At 43.5% G+C, this 5,779-nt stretch overlaps 1 pseudogene; it reads left to right on the forward strand.

Annotated features, from left to right (window-relative positions):
- Positions 1-904: 904 nt before the first annotated feature.
- On the forward strand, positions 905-1,375 carry LOC147641188 (putative pentatricopeptide repeat-containing protein At3g23330 pseudogene; annotated as a pseudogene).
- The last annotated feature ends 4,404 nt before the right edge of the window (positions 1,376-5,779 follow it).

Here is a 5,779-nt window from a genome sequence, read left to right on the forward strand (position 1 = left end):
TTTCTGCACAAACTGCTGTTTTCTGCACAGCGGTACTGTAGTACTCTCAGATGTCACAACCAGTGACTTCAATGAGCATACATACACCCAATGGCAACTGTAGACCTCTTGCAGCACCCACAGTGTCTGCACAGTCAATCTGTCTTCCTGCAGTTCTTAAAACAGAGTTCTGCAGAGAATCGATGACTTACCCGCAGTGCTCGAAATCGCCTGCTTTCTGAAAAACGGAGGTCCAGACGCGTCCGAAACGCGTTTTCGGCCCGAAAAGTTCAGTCCAAAGGACTATATAGTTGCCCTATAGCTTCACTCCCGCGAAGAAAGCTCCTCAATCGGAGATCGTTTGCCGGTGCCTCCCGTAGAGCTCCCGACAAGGGTGTAGTCACCAACACAATAGGGAAGAGTAGTTGAAGCTCTTACCCTCGTACCGCTTCCTGTGGTTCTCTTGCTTGCAGCTCAGCCCTTAGCACGAACCAGGCTCTGATACCATGAAAAGATGCAGGGGGGAAGAGAGCTTGAGCTCTTGCAAGCACACACACACACTAACAAAACCCTAATAGAGAACACACAAGGTGAGAGGCTGAAAATCTTCTTCTTCTCTACTCAACACTCAACACACCATATACAAGAATAAGAGTACACACAATATGAAAGGTACTCAACCAATACATACACGGGTTCTCTATAGTGTGAACCCGACTAAATGAGCTGGCGCTATAACTATGCCAGTCTCTAGAATGGCTGTCACACAGCCTGTCATCCCACTGGCCGCATATCACCCAAGATCTCACCAACCATGCCAGTGGTGTAAGTGCGGGGCCTATCCCCCAGGCGGGTCATCAGTGTCCACCGCCTCACTAGAGCTCGATATCTCAACAATGTATTTGTAGGGAGCATCCTTATTGGCATGTATGCCAGATGTGGAAGGCCTGCAGATGTACAGAGTGTGTTTGAAAAGCTACCAAAACATGACCGGGTGACATGGAGTGCAATGGTTACAGGGTATGTTCAGCATGGGCGGGGTGAGGAGGCTCTCCATCTTTTTGAGCAAATGCTGCGGGAAGGGATGGAGCCAAAGGATACCATTTTTGTTAGTGCTTTGAAAGCTTGCGCCAGTACATCAGCTGATCATAGGGGTAATTTCATTCATGGATATGTTGTCGAAAGTGGTTATGATTTGGATGCATGCGTCAGTAGTATGCTAATTGATATGCTTGCAAAACTTGGGTCTCTTGAGGAAGCTCAGAGAGTGTTTGACAGTTTAGGACAAGAAGGTGTGGTGCCATGGACTACTATGATTGCAGGATATTCTCAACATGGACATGGACAAGTAGGACTTTTTGAACAAAATGCAACAGGAGAGGCAAATGCCCAATAATGTTACTCTTATCAGTGCCTTGAATGCATGTTCAAGTATAGCTGCCCTTTCCCAAGGCAAGCTAGTCCATGCTCGCTTGATGGCTAGTGGCTTTGAGTTAGATGCAGTGGTTGGGATTGCCCTTATCAATATGTATACGAAATGTGGGAGTCTGGAGAGTGCAGCCAGGGTGTTCAAAACTTGGCATATCAAAGATAAGAGATATGGACTACCCTGAGCGTAAGGCACCAGCCTCTGAGACAACAAGGAAGGTTAATGTCAATGGGGGTTCAACCCCATTATCACTAGAAGGTTTGAACGAGGATGATGTTGGCTTAACCATGCAAGATGGGCAATACTACGATGCAATGCTATCTTTTGCAGATATTCTCGACACACATGGGGAATCTAGAAACACAGTTGTGGACTGCTCTGAGAACAATCAAACTGTATCTTATGAAAGTAAAAGCTATGATAATTTCAACTAGGGGGATGCCAAACCAACACTTGTGCAAGTTGCATTAGCTGGCAAAGAGAATGGAGATGGAGTTTTAACAACCCTTGAAAATAGGCTTCTTATGAGCAGGATGATCAATACAAGAAATTCAACCAGTCAGGAAAGCCTTGATGAGAATGTGGGTTCAGAGGATGAAAAAGCTGAAGATAACGTGCCCGAACACCCCCCGGCCAGCCCCCCAGAGCCGTGCCCGGAGCCGTGCCCAAACACCCTCCCCGGCTGTTCCCCCGCTGGAGCCGTGCCCGAACACCCCCCGGCCGGCCCAGCATACAAGTGGTGGAACTCAGCATTGGAGTCAGGACAGCCATCTTTCAGCCATCCTTCATCATTATTTAGCATGTTTCCCTCTCTTCCAGGGGTAGACATCATCTAGGACAGCATACATCCCTTTGGATCTCACTGTAACCGCATTCATCATCTAATATAGCTGCATTGCATTGACACATATTTGTCTATCTCTTAAACATCATTAAGTGTAGTTTAGTTAGACTAAGGTTGTGATTACTACGGTCAAAGCCTCACATGCCACATTGGTATCAGAGCGTTACAGGGTAACCAGCCTTAGATCATGTTCATTCCATCAGTCATTCAGTCAGACATCATGTTAATTGCTTCCGCACAGTTAAACCTAGTTCTCAAAATCTTGCAGGCCACCCTTAGGGATTTTCCCTTAGGGATGCATTAGTAACCCATCCATCTGCATTCTTGCACAGCATATAGGGTGAAACATATCAATAAAGGATACCTGCAGCATGCACAATTTCAACAATTGATCTGATATGCCATAATTCCTCTTGCAGCCCATGTCCATTATGACTGTAATTTTGCATGGCAACGCCTTGTGGACAGGCTTCAGCATGCTATTCAGGAATATGGGAGTAATTTTATGCCTGACTGGAGAGCTAAAGTTCAGCATGCCAAAGTAGTAGTTCAGTCCTTGACTGCACATTCCCAATTGCAGCCCCTCTCCTCTCAACAAATGGACACTCTCTCTCAGTCAACAGCTCTCTTGCAAGCTATTGACCGACGGAAATTGGCCAAGTGGCAGGTTCGGGCAAGGATGACTCAATTCATGGATAAAGGCTGCTCTTCAAAATCTTTCTTTCAAGGGTTACATGCTTACAGGAGGAAGACCTCTTGCCTCAGAGTCCGTAAACTGGATGGTGAATGGACTCCGTCTTTCTTAGAGCTCCAACATGAATGCTTTTCTTATTCTCAGAAACTGTTTGCACCCCCTGCTACCACTTGTCATGTGCATCATAGATGCCATGGACATTCTCAGGGGGGCTAGATCCAGAAAAGGCAACCAGATAAAGAGTATGAACCAGTAGAAGATAGGTAGAACCAGAGTGTAGGAGCTTCAGGTGTAACATCTGAGGTGGACATGGAGCAGGACTTGGAGCAAGAAGCAGTCGGCTGGTTCCAGAAAGGACTGTCGGTTGACATCAGCAGGACAAGAGATGAGTAGGCTGGTTGCAGAAGGTGTCGCGGCTGCCCATAGCCATGGTCGACTGCTGAACCAGTACATAGAGGCAGCAGCAGGTGCTAGGGTGTGTGTGGACTGGAAAGCAGTCGGGCAGCAGCATGCGCAGGAGTGATCCAGTCGACTGTGTTAAAAGAGCATTAATAAATTTATGAACTGGCCGACCAGCAGTGTCGGCCAGTTCCCCATGCATTTAAAGGGGCTATAAATAGCCCAAGTGCTCCTTGTTTTTAATCATTCAGCCCACTAGGGGTTTGAGTCAGTAGGAGTCCTAGTTTGGGACTGAATTTTGGGGTGTTATCACCTTTTCAAGAAGGCAGCCAAGGACTGCAGACATGTACCTTTTTGTACCATAGATTATACTGAATTTCCAGCACTTCTCTCGCTCTCTTCTCTCTCTCTATATCTGCGTTTTTGCATCAGATGGTGCGTTTTTGCATCAGATCGTTTATGCCACCTTCATAGGGTCGTTTATGCCACCCAAACAGGGTCGTTTATGCCACCCAAAATAGGGTCGTTTATGCCACCTTCAAAGGGTCGTTTATGCCACTCAAAAAAGGTCGCTTATGCCACCCAAACTTAGGTGTTTATGCCACTCAAAAAAGGGTCGTTTATGCCACCAAACAACGTGGTTTATGCCACCCTCGAAACGTCGTTTATGCCACCCAAATGCGATGCATATGCCACCCTAAAAACGTGGTTTATGCCACCCAAATAGCGTCGTTTATGCATCGCAAAAACGTCGCTATAGAGGTCGTTTAAACGATGTTCAAAAGCGACCTTTGGAACGACTTCTGTAGCGACCCCCGTAAGGGTTGCTACAGGCTTCTACTCTTGTAGTGTATGGACAGATGGAAGTCTATATCCACCGAATCCCAAAACAGGAAGGTATCCTTCTTTTCACACACCACATGATTTGATTAGATTTGTTGGTGATGGGGTGTATGGCTTACTTGGTTATAGTTCAAGACTATCTCAATCACATATTAATTATGCAGAATATACTACATATCTTCAAAATACTTCATCGTTAAATGCAACAAAAATTATAGAACTTGAAAACAAAATAGTGTCTTTGAAACAAGAAAATGATCAATTGAAAACCTTAAAAGAAACTCCAATAGGGTTAAGAGCACGAGTAAAACGAATGCGGGATGTAGTTAACTTAACAGAGAGATTTGGACAAAGAAAAAAAAGGTTGAAACTTGTAAGAGATCATGTTACTAACCTTCTAGGATTTGACATGTCTAATGCTCACGAAAGGGTAAGATTTTTGAACGAGCTTATGAATAGGTCGGATATCTTGAAACTTTTGGAACTTCCTGAAAATCAAACTAAAAAAAAACTAGTCTTTCAACATCTATTAAAAGATATGGACTTATTAGTCCAGCCTTCCCAAATGCAAGAAGTTTGTGACACAGTGGGAGTGAGTAGAAAGGGATACAGAGCCATTTATAAAACCTGGTTCAGGGTCCTTAAGTATTACAAAATCAAAACTTTTGGGTTGCCTAGACCTCACAATGTTGGGAAATATAGAACTCTGTCAAATGAGGAAATTTCTAAACATTTCGGAGAGTATTTCCATATTGAGGGAATAATGCCATATGAGAGACAAAAAAAAATCATCTTTTGAATACAACGTTTATAATAATATTTGGATGAACATTAGAAAAGTCCAATCTTTTATGGTGAGATATTACAACATAAGAGAAATAGATTGTGAAGGAAAACTTGTATTTGTTTTAAAATTAGATGAAGCTCAAATCCAAAAATGTCAAAAAATGGAAAGAATATCTATGAATAAAGCATTGGACTATAGTCAAGGTAAGCTTGATTCTCCATACCACAAAACTCAATCAGAAATGGAGCTATGGTGGATTGGATCAGCTCATGTGCCAGTAGAGAGTCATGAAACATTAAAGTGGCTCTTTTCACATACAGACATTCCTTCAGTTATTCAGAGCAAAAATGCAGGTGAACAGCTTCATGTAGATGACATAGGTGATTTCATTGTGGAATGGCATTTGAGTGCCGACCTCAAGGTGTTGAAGTGTATGTTTGGTGTATGTGGAGGAGCAAATACCAAATATCCATGTCTTTATTGCATGGCAAGCACAGGGACAAGAGAATGGCTTGTAGAAAATGAGATTGGAAAACCACCATCTAGAAATAATGTGAATGTTGTCGATTATCCAACTTCTATTAAAATATGGGATCCAATTCTACCAATACATTTAAAAAATGTGCATATATGTACATTGCATGCAGAGATAAGAATCTTGGACAAATTGCTCAGACTTCATCTGGACTATGCATATTCTATTAAGCGGACTAAACTTGCAGATGAGTGCATAGAAAAATGCGAAGCCTTGCTCTCTCAAATGGGTTTTCATGGTGGGGAAGTGCATCTTAAAAAAGATCCTGT

The sequence above is a fragment of the Cibotium barometz genome, chromosome 2 (assembly GCF_041138505.1).
Source record: "Cibotium barometz isolate CiBa-2024 chromosome 2, ASM4113850v1, whole genome shotgun sequence".
In the NCBI taxonomy this organism is placed as follows: Eukaryota; Viridiplantae; Streptophyta; class Polypodiopsida; order Cyatheales; family Cibotiaceae; genus Cibotium; species Cibotium barometz.